We start from the raw sequence: 16,020 nt of genomic DNA, 5'->3' as shown, positions 1-16,020 counted from the left end.
CATCTTTTATAAAGCTTTGCTGATGGACAAAGGCACCTCAGACTTTGTCCGTCAGCAATGCATTATAAAAGATGGATTGAACTGTGTACTTTTCAAGCTAGCTTGCATTCACAGTAATTTGGTAATTTGGGCCTATACACACTGATATTAGCGATACATATGGTGATCTATTCTTGTATGAAATGTAGATCACTTTACAGTGATATCGTAACTATATTTTTTCGTAGTGTACTTAAAAACAATGCTATGTGATGCCACTTCCTGTTTTGTCAAGAGGTGGAAGGTCGTGTTCCATCACTTCCCTTGATGTCCCTTTGGTGTGGGGTCAAATGACATCTCTTCGTGTGATGTCATCAGAGGTCAAGGGTCATGTGATTTCACTTACGCTAACCCAGGCATTTTGGTGAAATGAGATGCCACGAGGACACATCTTTAGAGCTTTCCGTATAATTTACGTTTCCAGGCAGTGCTTCATGCTGAACATCCCGCGCTGTCATATTAACCGTGCCCACCGTGCTTCAGGTTGCACAGTGATTTCTGCAGCAAACAGTCTAAAATCTCTCAGCTTTGTAACACAATGCTTTTTTGGCTTTTTGAATTATATGAAGTTGTCTGAAGACAATACGCATAAAAGAAAAAAAAAGGAAAGAGCGAATGACAGAAGCTGAAATGCTTTACAATTCAATAGCCGTGGCTGTGCTCGAGCTCAAGATGTCACCTTTCATGGGCTCATCTGGCAGTACGTCCTCCGAGCATTCCAATCCGGTGATGTCATAAAACGAGCATCCCAAAAGCACTTGGGGTACAACATTGAGAAGGACTCACGTCTGCAGCACTAGTTAAAGGTCCCTAAATCAAGTGCCCCTCCACGGCTGGACCCGTGGACATTATTAGATGAGAGCCCCTTGAGGCACGAGATGGAGAAAGACGTGTAAATGATTCAGCGCCGCATCGGCTCTCTGCAGTCTCTTATCTCTATCTGAGTCCTGCCCCAGAAGGTAAAGGCGGCACATGGTCCAGTTTAGAATTGTTGTTTAACATAGATAAAGCATGTTGGAACGGGATAATGTGCTGATGTAGGGGCTTCCTGTTTCAACATGTTTAATCTATGTTAGACATACAGTTCGAAACAGACCATGTGATAATTGTAAGTGTGTTGCCTTCAGAAGAGCGACAGGCAGCAGCATATGGTATGAGGAGGAGAGTGGGCAGGACAGACTGAAGTCTGGGATCAGATTGAATGTTATCTGAGTGACCCGACCCAGGTTGTGTAAATAGGCAGGGACCAGCCTGCAAAGCAGTCCGTGCGCGCATTCAAATTACACCAGAATTTTGGCCTATGTTGACTCGACCTGTTTGACCCACAGACCCGTGGATGGATAGAACAGTTTGCAGATGTTAAACGGAGCCTGGGCTTAGCTGTTAATAAATATGCTGCAATTACTAATGTCACTGTTAGCACCTTCATTCATATGCATACCCTTTCAGGCAATTGAAATTGTGATGTGGGGTTAGTGCGTGCGTGCCAGAGGCATGATTGGAAGGGTAGAGAGCGGACAGGAGACCCCTCATTCTCACAACAGTTTTAAAGTGGGTGCTTTCAGACTTAAAGGAGGGAGCAATCTGCTTGTATCATTGAAGTTGCACAAGAATAGTCTCATTAGAATGTGTAAAGAGGTTAGGTGCCCTCCACACAAATATGTTTGCCCCTCCCCACTATCTCTGAAGTTAGCACCTCTCCCAACATTTGAAGGTGGGTTACCCTTCGAAATGTAGCTTTTTTAGCCTCTGCTGTACACACATGCTGCGCTCAATCTCATGTCCATTCTCACACAGACACACAGCTTCTTCCATGCATGTATGCATATGTACACACACACACACAGACACACACACATTCTACACATCCCTGCTCAGCTCCAGACTCCCTCAGGTCACAGATGGCGATTGCTTTTGCCTTATAATGCACAAGTAAGGAGAGGACCATTTGGACAAGACAAGAATGAGTCTAATCCAAATTTTCTGTAAAATGACACCATGAACATTGCCAATGTTCTTACTTTTAACAGCTGTAACCACGTGGTGTGGGATGTCTTGACCCACTTTTGCTCTGCCATACGGCATCACTGTGTTCTGATGGTGCCAGAAACATCAAAATGGCTGCAAAACTCTTGTGCGGGCCAAAACAATCGCGCTCTGAAAAGCACAAAACGATGGCTGTCCAATCTACCATACATGTTGTCAGTGGTGGAACAGAGATCTCACTCCTGAAATATGTCACTGGGCTCCACAACAAGTGAAAATGGAGCACAGAGGGAAAAGCAGTGCTCTGTTAAAGGAAATCCAAAAATCTTGCTTTAAATCTTTTTCTTGGTTGCTGAAACTGCAGAATGCCGGTGCAACACAGCCTCAAGCATCCAGAATTCTTACTGGGTGCTACAATTCACTTAGTTCAAGAAATCATTATGAACATAAAATGTCCTGAAAAGCTGGAAGTATCAAAGAAATATCCACAGCAAAAGATGCCTGCCTGTGGAATCTGTCAAAATGTGGGCACAGTACGCTCGGCCGCCTAAATGACAGCTGTCAGAAGCCTGCCTGATAAACATGAAAACCTGTATAAACTGAAGCCAAATGTTTGAAATCTAAGTGGCCTGTTCCCGAGAGTAACCTATATTGTAATTGTTAATCCCACGGTTTAGAATCTGAAATAAGTGTTCTAGCTGCTAGTTTGAAATCACAAGTTTGTTTTTAAGCCAAGGAAAAATGCAACAGAATTAACCTTTAAACTCAGCCTCGCTAAAAGCCACCCAAACCGGAATAACCGCTCTCCTTCCAGCTCCTCCCCACCAGGAAATCACACCTAAGTGATGATTATAGGGTGGGGGAAGAACTGGGCTACAGAAGCAAAAGGAGACAATGGATGTCCTCCAGCTAAAGGAAATGCTAATTGTGAAGGGTCCTAAATGGCCTCTGACCAGGAGAAACAGGGACGAGACTGCTCTTGAAGTACAGAGAGAGAGAAAGAGGCGGACCCCAACAGCCATCTGTGGCTAAACATTCACAAAGAACACATTGTTTAAATACATATAACTTGCCACTACAATTTGTTAAAAATACAAAAATAATATTTTGTGAATCTAAATTTTGGCTGGACATTTTAAGAGGCAGCAAGATCGTGTGACATATTGTGTAAGGAAATGGCAGAAAATATGATTTTATACCAAATCTATTTTTTCTAGAAGTATGAAACGTTATACACTAATGCCCATGTTATACGCGCACACTTGTACAAATTTGCTGATAAACTGGACATTGTTTTCCTGATAAAAAGGGCAAAATTCGGTGAAAAGCAGACACAAGATCCTACAGCAAAGGGGCTTTGAGGAGTAGCTGCTGTACAAAATATGTAATCTATACATGTGGTTGTTATAGAGGTTGCATATGTGTAAATATGTACTGTACCAAAAGTAGATTTTTGTGTTCAAGAGGCTAGGGGTGGACTCTAGGCCACATAAACCCACACCATTAAGGTTACACCCTGTTTCTCTCTTCCTATCAAGGCAGAGAAGAGACCTTGACCAATCCCTGTCCAAGGGGTGAGCTTAGGATGAACCAGCACACACACCCTTTTATCATAAGCATAAATAGAGATAGGACAGCTCAGCACTTAGAAAAACACACAGATTCACCCACTATCCCGATGCTGGCGGAGCACCCTGTCGCAGAACTATCCATCTTACTTGCTCCAGACTCCAGAAACTTGGCAAAGCAGAAAGGCCCATTTTTTAGCTGAACCATTCTCAGCTAGGTCTTAAATTTCCAGAACCAGAACCAATCTCACCACCTAAGGGGAAGCTTCAAAATATATACAGCTGGGTTATGCTGTACTGCTTGCCTGCTGAAACAATTATCAGAACCAAAAAGGACAGATCCAGTCCATCCTGTGCCGTGCTGTGACCAGAGTGCATTGCAGATCCAGTCTAGTCCTGCCGTGTGGTGCCCAGAGCGCCTTGCTGATTGCAGACCCATTCCAGTCCAGTGTGCCCAGCAGTCTGTCCTGACCAGAATCCCTGACCAGAATCCCTGACCAGAATCCTGACGGTCCAGTGTAAAAACATATCTAATGAGTATCTATAGCTAGAACTGTGTCACTAGCATATGTACTGTCCATAGTCAATCCCTATCTTAAATCCATCCTATCTTGTCTTCAGAACCTGCATTGATAGGAGTACTTTTCAATTGCCTGAACTCTCTATCCTATCCCTCCTATTTTCGTCCTGTGCTAGTATTGTTAAAACTATCTTTACGCTGGTATTTTTCATCTGAAGTAGGTGAGCTCCACTGCAGGCAGTCACCCTGATCCAGTGGCTGTGTTCCTGTGTGGTATTTGTTTATTCATAGTCATCCTCTAGTGTAAGAAATCCTTTTTGTCATTTCAAAAGCACATTCCCATTTTCCCATTCTTGCACCTATCTCGAAAAAAACGACCTCCACTAAAACGTCTATAATTTCCTCAGTTCTTGTGCTAGAAGCAAAATGTCTACTCCTACTTGTAGCTAAAATCCACAGCTTTAATTTGCATCTAAAACCGCATTCCAAATCCATACAGTTCTCCCGTAATAGCAATTATCGCGCACTGAAAAGTTTGCTGCAAGATTCATTTTAGGGAAATTCTGACACGTTTAAAACAGCTTTTGATTGCCCCCGACCTCAATTTTCAGATTTCACATTGTTTCTTAGTATCAAATCATTGCTACTGTTTGGGTGCAACTATCCAAATCGGCCCCTATAACAATTTAAACAATTTCAGCAATTTAAACCATATTTCGTGTTTTTACCCAATCCATTCTCAAGATAACTTTAAAACCATTCTGTCCGCTTGCCAATCCATTCTGTTTTTCTCTTGTGTTGCTGGGGGGAAATTGGGATTTATATTCTGTGTTGAATTCTGCCATTCCTGAATACCTGCTCTCTCTCTTCTCATCTCTTTACATTTCCTGTTGGGGGGCTGAGGGGTGTTCAGGGGGAAATAGTCATAATACAAAGAAAATAGTACTGCTACTGAAAAAGGTTCATCTTGATTGTTTGTCATTGAATAAAGCATGACCAATTTGATTTATTCCATTAATGGGACCGCATTTAATGAAACATGTGATGAACAGGCAAGACACACCTCTATTTGATGTGTACAGAAGCACAATACATTCTGCAACCTTCACTGTGTCCAACAATTTCATTTCCTTAAGACATTGGTAATGGACTGAACACAAAGCCAGGGGCAGGGTCTGCTACTCAATGCTTGAACTCCTAAATGCCTTTCAACGTATTTTGATTGAAATAGGCATTGAGCAGCTGGGTATCCCCGGCAACTGTCCCTATACAGTTGCTGGGGGAAAAATAATTTTTTCACTCATTGCTTTAAATGTGTGCTTATGCAGCATACTTCAGGCTGTCTCCTCCCTCTGGCGATTTGGAAGTGGGCTTATCACCTCATTGCCCTCTTACTCGGGTTTCTCTGCATCCGCCCGTTGTTGGCAAAAAAGCATTAATAACTTTTGAATAGTCGTTCAGTGTTTCAGCTACCTGCTGGGTGGCCGTCTTGGAACAATCTGTTTCTTTGTCATCATTCTAATGTATGAACCCCTAGGTGCTTCAGACTGTTTTCCTCTGCTCTAAGAAAGGGGAATGCACCCAAAACTCAACATGCTGGGTTAAGAGGTTGAGGCTGATGGTGGTTTGTACTCGTTTATATGTATGTGCCCATGGATGTACTGAATTACTGAAAGTTCAAGAGGGCTGTTACAGTAGATATATAGTACCCACCTTAACTTTATCCATCTGTTCAAAAATGGAATTCTCTGGCTGTTGGTAAAACTTCAGACTCAATTGGATCCTTTTCCCACAAACCCAAGTATATAGGGAGAGAAGGCCAACGTTGTGTCAAATAATTACCATTGGAACTACTTTTGGAAGTCCCAGTGTGCATTGCCACAACAAACCGATATATTCAGAGTTATATTATATGAGCTGAAGGTGCACTTGCAAGCTGTAACAAATAACCGGTACAACCTTTGATTCATAAAATGTAACCACCTGTTTGAGAGAATATTTACCAAAATGGCAGTGCAAAGCTTTCATTTGACATAACCTATGCCTACCTTTGGTAATGATATTCTCAATCAACTGCAGCTTCCCTTTCATTCCATATATATTGAATCCCAAATTTTTTATATTTTGGACCTCCTCAATTCATTGGGAATCCATTTTCCCATTAGTACTGTCTTTCCTTTGGCCGGTCTGAAACACTATCCTTTTTGATTTGGAAGGATTAATGGTTAAAGCATTTCCCACTGCAGAGTGACCAAAGGCCACCATAAGGCACTGAATGCCGATCGCACAGCAATCCAAAAGCAAGATGTCATCCGCATAAGCAAGCCAGTGCATTTAACAGCCAAATAAGGAAGGGGCAACAAACACTCAGGGCCCGATTCTCAAGGTGGTGCAGTGAACGTGCTAAAGAACAAAAATCACTGCGCCAAATCAGGGCGCCCAGTCTCCACCACTATTCTCAAATGGGCCTGGGTGTCCTCGTAGTGCATGACAGTGCACCTTGGTCACTCAGCCTGTTTTTGGGCACAACGGGCGCAATGCAGAAATCACAACAGCACTTTTGTAAAATAATGACAAATCGTTATTTTACAAAAGTGCTGCCGAGAATACGGGTGTACATGAACACTTTTGTTAAATGACAACATATTCATTATTTAACAAAAGTGCTGCCAAGTACACCAAACCCTTGTTTACTGAAGCCAACAGTAACAAGCTTGTGGAATAATTAAACTACTATCCTCACCCTAACAGCAGCATCACCGTTGTATCCTGCTCTGACACAGGATACAATGTTGAAGCTGTTTACTTTACTGGTTTGGCCACCCACCTGCACTGCGGCCGGCTTCCTGTGGCGCTCCTGTACTGTACATGTGTGCCACTTTAGCACACATTACAAAAAGTGGAGGAGTGCCACAAGAATACCTGTTTTAAGTGACAGGTAACAAATGTGGGGGTTGCTAGTTTGGTTTCCCACCCATCCTAGCAACTCCCACATATATTCTGAAAGTGGCACATTCGTACCGACTTTGGAAAAATGCACCACCTTCAGAATAGGTCTTCCTGAGTCTTCTAATTCTGCTCTAATATTAGACAAATAGATGTAAAATAATACTGGCGCCAGGACGCAGCCTTGCGCAGCCCATTAACAGGGTAATTCATAGAATTTCACAGAAAAGTGTCGCAAGCGGCTGGCGCAGAGTGTCCGCGTGCGATTGTCTGCGCCAGGCACGTGCGCTAAAACCGATTTCCGCGCACAGCGTATTCATGGATTTTAGGCTCCCAAACCAGCCGTGGCGCAGAGTATCGCAGCGACCCTGCAGCAGCGCCAGTAACGCCCCCAAGAACGCCCTCGCGCAAGGAAAAGCCATCAAAATCGCTAAATCATCGCAAAGGGCTGCGCTAACCCTGGACCAGTTTACAGGGCTGCCAAACAAGGAATGCAAAGCGGGTAACGTACATATCAGGGGTACGCGGGAAGTTTTACACGCGATTAGCCAGGGTACGTGTATTACAGGGGTACGCGGGAAGTTCAACACGCGATTGGCCAGGGTACGTGTATTAGAGGGGTACGCGTGAAGTTTTACACGTGATTAGGCAGGGCACGTGTATTACAGGGGTACGCGGGAATTATCACACGCGATTTGGCTGGGTAGGTGTATTACAGGGGTACACGGGAAGTTTTACACGCGGTTTGGCTGGGTACGTGTATTACAGGGGTGCGCTGGAATTATCACACGCGATTTGGCCAGGTACGTGTATTACAGGGGTGCGCGGGAATTATCACACACGATTTGGCTGGGTACGTGTATTACAGGGGTGCGTGGGAAGTTACACACGCGATTAGGCTGGGTGGGTCCTCACAGGTGTTCCCTGTACACCCTCCACGGCCCCTGCAGGCAGCCCACAAAACAGGGGACTACCCTGCACACCTGCTCATGTCCCCCTGCACCCCCACCCCCCAGCCACCAGGGGCACCCTCCACCAGGCCCCCACCCATGTCTACCAGCACCCCCACCCCCCAGCCACCAGGGGCAGCCTCCACCAGGCCCCCACCCATGTCTACCACCACCCCCGCCCCCCAGCCACCAGGGGCAGCCTCCACCAGGCCCCCACCCATGTCCCCCTGCACCCCCACCCCCCAGCCACCAGGGGCAGCCTCCACCAGGCCCCCACTCATGTCTCCCTGCACCCCCATCCCCCAGCCACCAGGGGCAGCCTCCACCAGGCCCCCACTCATGTCTACCACCCCACCCCCCAGTAGTGCAGGGGCACCCTCCACCAGGCCCCCACTCATGTCTCCCAGCGTGCTACGTGTATTTCAGGGGTGCGCGGGAAGTCCCACTCGCGAATAGCCTGGGCGCGTGTATTTCAGGGGTGCGCGGGAAGTTCCACACGCGAATAGCCTGGGCGCATGCATTTCAGGGGTGCGCGGGAAGTTTTACACGCGACTTCAGCAGGGTACGTGTATTTCAGGTATGCGCGGGAATTCTCACACGCGATTTGGCTTGGTACGTGTATTACAGGGGTGCTTGGGAAGTTACACACGCGATTAGGCTGGGTGGGTCCTCACAGGTGTTCCCTGTACACCCTCCACGGCCCCTGCAGGCAGCCCACAAAACAGGGGACTACCCTGCACACCTGCTCATGTCACCCACCACCCCCACCCCCCAGCCACCAGGGGCACCCTCCACCAGGCCCCCACTCATGCCCGACTCATGTCACCCACCACCCCCACCCCCCAGCAGTGCAGGGGCACCCTCCACCAGGCCCCCACTCATGTCCCCTATCACCCCCACCCCCCAGCCACCAGGGGCACCCTCCACCAGGCCCCCACCCATGTCTACCACCACCCCCACCCCCCAGCCACCAGGGGAAGCCTCCACCAGGCCCCCACTCATGTCCCCTATCACCCCCAACCCCCAGCCACCAGGGGCAGCCTCCACCAGGCCCCCACTCATGTCTCCCACCACCCCCACCCCCCAGCAGTGCAGGGGCAGCCTCCACCAGGCCCCCACTCATGTCCCCTATCACCCCCACCCCCCAGCAGTGCAGGGGTAACCTCCACCAGGCCCCCACTCATGTCCCCTATCACCCCCACCCCCCAGCCACCAGGGGCACCCTCCACCAGGCCCCCACCCATGTCTCCCACCACCCCCACCCCCCAGCAGTGCAGGGGCAGCCTCCACCAGGCCCCCACTCATGTCTCCCACCACCCCCACCCCCAGCCACCAGGCGCAGCCTCCACCAGGCCCCCACTCATGTCTCCCACCACCCCCACCCCCCCAGCCACCAGGGGCAGCCTCCACCAGGCCCCCACCCATGTCTACCACCACCCCCACCCCCCAGCCACCAGGGGCAGCCTCCACCAGGCCCCCACTCATGTCCCCTATCACCCCCACCCCCCAGCCACCAGGGGCAGCCTCCACCAGGCCCCCACTCATGTCTACCACCCCTCCCACCCCCCAGCAGTGCAGGGGCACCCTCCACCAGGCCCCCACTCATGTCTACCACCACCCCCACCCCCCGGCCAACAGGGGCAGCCTCCACCAGGCCCCCACTCATGTCTCCCACCACCCCCACCCCCCAGCAGTGCAGGGGCACCCTCCACCAGGCCCCCACTCATGTCCCCTATCACCCCACCCCCCAGCAGTGCAGGGGCACCCTCCACCAGGCCCCCACTCATGTCTCCCACCACCCCCACCCCCCAGCAGTGCAGGGGCAGCCCCCACCAGGCCCCCACTCATGTCCCCTATCACCCCCACCCCCCCAGTCACCAGGGGCAGCCCCCACCAGGCCCCCACTCATGTCCCCTATCACCTCCACCCCCCCAGTCACCAGGGGCAGCCCCCACCAGGCCCCCACTCATGTCCCCTATCACCCCCACCCCCCAGCAGTGCAGGGGCAGCAGGCAGTCAGGCAGCAGCAGGTGGGAGCGTGCTCGGGCTCTGGGGGGCAGTAGTTCGGCCTTCCGGGCAGGAGCGTGGTATTCCGTGTGCGTACGCGTGGCCAGCTTGGTACGGATTGATTTTGCATGTGAAAATCCTCCACGTCAGCGTGAAAACTGAGGAAAGGCCCTCAGCGCGTAAGCGCGTCTGTGACGTGACCCGCACAGGTGTTTCCCACACAGCACATGATGACAGAGCACACGTGGAAAGACTGCACGTCAGAGTGTAATTGCGTGTGATTGGTGGAAATGGCCCTACACGCAGAAGTGACAAAGCGTGTGATTGGTGGAAATGGCCCTACACGCAGAAGTGACAAAGCGTGTAATTGGTGGAAATGGCCCTACACGCAGAAGTGACAAAGCATGTAATAGGTGGAAATGGCCGTAGCGCGTACACGCCGCGTAAGTGACGCTGGACGTGTGGGCCTGTATAAAAGGTACGTGTAGAACACGTTTTCCTTGTACGTGCTTTTCGTGGAGAGCGAGTGGGTGAATTCTGTACTTCTTGTCGTTTCACACGCGATTTACTTCACTGCGTTTCAAGTTCGTATTCCCTGTTACCTCTGACAGCTTTTTCTCTTTTTTCTCTTTTACTGGTTTACCTGGGCCTGTTCCCTCAAACAGTGTTCCCTTCTACTGTTGTCCTGTCTCCTCAGACAGCGGACAAATCTTCTTTTGGCGGGGGTGTTGCCAACCAAACGTGCTCCTTTTACACGCTCGTTTACCTGGCAGACGGTGAGTCACGCACGTATCTAACATCTGTGCTTGCCCCGTGTGTAGCCTACCCCTTCAGAGGTCATTCTAGGCTGCGTGTGACACGCATACGTTCATTCTTGTGTTTCTGGGTGCCACAGCGTAGTGCAGGTTTTTCTTTCTGCACACGTGGTCTAGGAGGGGTTGCGTGCACGTCATCTCCCTTTTTTGGGCCTCCTGTGCGTTGCGTGACCCGTCATCTTTCCCCAGGGGTTACATTCAGCCTTGCTAGAGCACTAGGGTACAATTACCATCTGGTACCCAACCCCTTTGACCCCCAATTGTCCAGGACAATAGTCTACATCCACTCCCATACGCACATTAACATCAGTGCCATGGCTGGGAGGCGAGGATTCCGTAAGGGTGGCAAAGGTGGAAGAGCCACAAGTGGTGGCCGTGGTGGATCCGGTAGGGGACGTGGTCGTAACTTGCAGGGTGAGCCTGTCCCCCCATGTGTGGAGGACCAGTCACGGGCACCCATAATCCCCCCCTTCCCCCCCTCCCATTGAGGCTGATGTGGCTGACACCATCCATGCTCAGCCCTTGTTGGACCAGCCCATTGTGGCACCAGACCTGGCTGACTCCATGGCTGACTTCCAGGTCAGCAGGGCTACGACACGTGCGCTGGTGCACGTTGATGCCATCATGCCACGTGGATCTGGGGCAGCAAGGTCATCTGCTGCACCAAGGAGGCAGGGCGGAGAGGCTGCAGGGGCAGCTGCGGCTCCATCCACCCCAGCCCTCACACACCCAGCCAGGACAGTGTCGGTCCTAGTCCATGCTGCTGACATTCCCCCTGACACCATCACACTAGAGCCAATGCCTGCACCAACTCCCATGCTGAGTGTGCAATCCCACACTCCTGATACTGAGTCCAACAGGGCTCCTGCCCCTAGTGTCCAGAGCGGCGCAGGACACTCAGGATCACCACCACCTTCCAAGCGGAAGAGGAAGAGTGCTCGTCCGGCACAGGCTGATGCCCCAGACACGGCTACACAGTCCGGCCCGTCCAGGAAGCCCAGCTTCACGGATGACGAACTGAATGCACTTGTCGAGTATGTGTCCGGACATGACAACGAGATGGTCATTGTTGCAGGATCCAAGACCACACCTGCACAATGCCAGGCACACTGGCAGACCGTTGCGGATATCGTAAGTGCCCTTGGAATCGTGAGGCGCACAGCCAATGATTGCTATAAGCGCTGGAATGACCTAAAGCGCAGGGCAAAGAGTAAGCTGGCCTCAAGTCATGCCGCAACTCTAGTGACCGAACAGAAGCCCTCACACACACACCATGCACATGGATGACACACACATGCATGTGCACTCACCGGACAATGCCTCGTAATCAGCCAGATCACCCGTACGCTCTCAGCTGAGATGCAGGCAACGAGGGCGGAGGTCCGGGCATCCCGTGAGTTGTTGCATGGGGATCTCCGCACACTCATCCTCCAGAACCAGACCTACCACACCCGCATGCTTGCAGCCATGGAGGAGCAGACTAGGGCCTTGCGTGGGCTGCCTCCCATAGTGCAACCACCTCCGGATGCAGCTGCACAGGGTGATAATAGCGACAGCAGTGATACTCCCACAATAGGGTAGCCGTGTGGGCCATGAGCCCATGGAGGTGTTTTATCTTCCCAGGATCCACGCAGGTGGGTTCTGGTGTGCATCCTGTCCTCGGACCTCCTGGGTGGCCTCCCCAACCCCCCCGGGCCCATCAATGGCCATTTTTGATTGTTTCTTATTTTTATTTTTATTTTGATTTCTTTTATTCCCAATTTTTTTGGGACCATCTGTTGGCTTCCGTGGTTCCTGTGGGCATACGCTGCATTGTGGCTGGGCACATGCAGGCTTGTAATGTATTTGGTTCAGATGCTTGGGTTTGAGTCACACACACCCCTCCTGCTTCCCGTTTCCATAGGCTTGCAAAGGGTGTGCCCAAGTGACAGTGAATTACACAGTGACGTTGGACTCCCATGAGCTGTGTGGGCAGTCTGTAGTCAATACTGTGTATACATTCCTAGTGCATATTGCTGTTGTGTTGTACACTGCATGTTGCATTGATGTGTAACTCTTCTTCTGTGTCTACCTTCCAATTTGCAGGTCCCTTCCTCATGTCCACACAAGGACCTCTAGTCTGGAGATGGGGTCCATGTTGGCAGCAGTGCACCTACAACTCTACATGGCGACAACACTGCACAGTTGGTAGTGGTGGGAGTGCAGGCATTTCCAGGTGGTGAGACTACTAATATGTAACATTTGTGATGTCATGTTAATGGTACTACGTGCTCAAGTATGTTGTTGGTCTGGCATTGCTGTGAGCATTTCAGGTGTTGCAGGTTTCTAATAGTGCCACTGTACATAGTGAGACTGATGTCATGTTGTGGGGATTACTTTGTTTACCTGCAATTAGCATTACATGGCACGGTGTGTCGTGTGGCGGTGCTGGGGTTGGGTTGGCTGACATGGCACTGTCCTCTTGTTGCATTTTGCAAGTGGGTATTCATTTTAGCTGCTTCAATGTGTAACTTCACAAAACTGCATTGGTGGTTTCTGTGTGGGTAGGGATGCACACATTGTGACACTTCCAGGTGAACAATCTCAGGCTGACATGGTATTCCCGGTTCATTCTCCAGACATTCAGGATCAGTGTCAGGTTGAGTCATCATTGATTGTCAGATGGAATGTGCCAGGGCAGTGTGCACTCCACAGGGGTGTGATTTCTATGTGAAGTAATTAGCCACTAGCTGTGTAGGGGCTGCCTCCCCCCGTGCCCTTTCCCCTCCCATGCGCAGCGGCTGTGCATGTGGTTGGGGATGTGGGGCCACCACCATGTCCACGGCCAGGCCCCGGCGTGTTGCAACGTTGTGCAGGACACATGCTGCCACTATGATCCTGCACACTACTGGGGGAGCGTATAACAGCTGCCCGCCAGAACGGTCAAGGGAGCGAAAGCGTGACTTTAGCACTCCGAATGTGCGCTCCACTATGCCCCTGGTTGTAATGTGGGCTGTGTTATATCTTACCTGGGGTGGCGTGGTGGGGTTCCGAATTGGCGTCATCATGTGGGGGCTGAGAGGGTAGGCACTGTCCCCTGTGGAGGTGGTGATTGGTATCATTGTTGGGGTTGTGACCTTGCTCAGTATCCAACATGCATGCATGTGCAGTGGCATACATACTCACCAAGCAGCCATGTATCGCCATGCCGCCAAGCTTCTAGGTCCCGGCTTAGGGTGGACATTCGGTAAATGAAGCTGTCGTGGGTGGAGCCGGGATAGTTGGCATATACTGAGGTGATGATTCCCTTGGCATTACATGCTACCTGCACGTTGATGGAATGCCAGTGCTTGTGGTTCCTATAGATGTGCTCAGATGCCCTGGGGGGACGTAGAGCCACATGGGTGCAGTCGATGGCACCTAGCACTTTGGGGAATCGTGCCACAGCGTAAAAATCCAGGGCGGCAGCATGCCTTTCTGCAGGTGTTCTGGGCAGGTATATGTGCCTGCGGACTGATGGGCGTGCAGTGATGATGTTCAAGACCTGGTGTAGGCAGCGTGACTGGGTGGCCTGTGACACCCCACCCACTATGGCACTTGTCCGCTGAAATGATCCAGTGGCTAAGAAGTGCAGTACATTGAGGACCTTCTCCAGGGGGCTGAGTGCTTGGGAGCACAGGGTGGGTGATGTGAGGTCATCCTCCCACTCACTCACCAGGTCCAGTATAATGTGTGGTGGAAACCTGTACCTCCCATACACCTGGTCATCAGGCATCCCGAAAAGGCTGGTTCTGGGTGTGAATATTCTGGCCCTGACTATCCTCCTCCTCCTCCTTTGGTAGCCCACTGCCACTGCTGCTAGGAACGGTATGTTCATCCTGGCGTCTGAGCTTGTTATTGTTAAAGTCCGCAAATTTATGCTTTGCGCGTGTTCTAGGCGAGTGTGTGACCCGCGCACCCCTGGAATCCAGTTCCCAATCCAATAGCGTGTGGAAATTCACACGCACCACGGGATACAGCATGTGACCCGCGCACCCCTGGAATCCAGTTCCCAGTCCAATAGCGTGTGGAAATTCACACGCACCACGGGATACAGCGTGTGACCCGCGCACCCCTGGAATCCAGTTCCCAGTCCAATAGCGTGTGGAAATTCACACGCACCACGGGATACAGCGTGTGACCCGCGCACCCCTGGAATCCAGTTCCCAGTCCAATAGCGTGTGGAAATTCACATGCACCACGGGATACAGGTTCGCTGACGTACTTGCGTGTGTAAGTGCCCGCGCACCCATTAAATACACGTACATAGGCCAATCGCGTGTACGCGCACTTTTGTCCAATTGCACGCGATGACACTCTGACGTGCAGTATCTCTACGTGTGCCCCGTCATCACGTGCTGAGTGGGGAACACCCGTGCGGGTCACGTCACAGATGCGCTTACGCGCTGAGGGACTCTGGTCCAATAGAATCGCGTATGCGTGCTGACGCGCTTACGCGCTAAGGGCCTTTCCTCGGATTTCACGCTGACGTGCAGGATTTTCACGTGCCAAATCACTCCGTATCAAGCTGGCCACGCGAAAACACACGGAAGACCACGCTCCTGCCCAGAAGGCCGAGTTACTGCCCCCCAGTGCCCCGAGCAGCCTCCCACGTGCCATCTGCTGCTGCCTGCCTGCCTGCCTGCCTGCTGCCACCGTGCCCTGCCATTTGGTGCCTGCACATCAGCCATCTGCAGGGGTCCAGTTGCTGTGTCCACCCCTGCTGGAACTGAAGACTCCCGACTGGGATTACATCGCTCCACAGCCCAGCCCCAGGACCCAGTTGCCCACCCACACCTGCCTCTGGGGTTGCCATGTCGGGCACTTCCACATCTGGCACCAGTGGCAACCCCAGGCCAGAGGGGCAGAGGGGCACCAGCTTCACTGTCACCGAAGTTGGTGTCCTGGTGGAGCATGTCCTGGGGCAGTATGATGCCCTCTTTGGATCATCCCGCGCCAGCAAGGAAGGACGGCAGAGGATCTGGGCCGACTGTGTGGTTGCCATCAACGCGGAGGGGGTGGCAACCCGCGACGTCCTGAAGATCAAGAAGTGCTGGGAGGACTTGAGGTCCAGGACCCTTGTGAAGGCCCGGCGCCTCGTGGAGGGGGGCCGGGGCTGCATGAGTTCCATCCAGATGAGGGTCCTGGAATGCGTACGCCCAGCGCTCCAC

The sequence above is a fragment of the Ambystoma mexicanum genome, chromosome 4q (genome assembly GCF_040938575.1).
Source record: "Ambystoma mexicanum isolate Mex_15411 chromosome 4q, UKY_AmexF1_1, whole genome shotgun sequence".
Lineage (NCBI taxonomy): Eukaryota > Metazoa > Chordata > Amphibia > Caudata > Ambystomatidae > Ambystoma > Ambystoma mexicanum.
The sequence above is the reverse complement of the archived record's forward strand: the minus strand, read 5'-3'. Positions refer to the sequence as shown.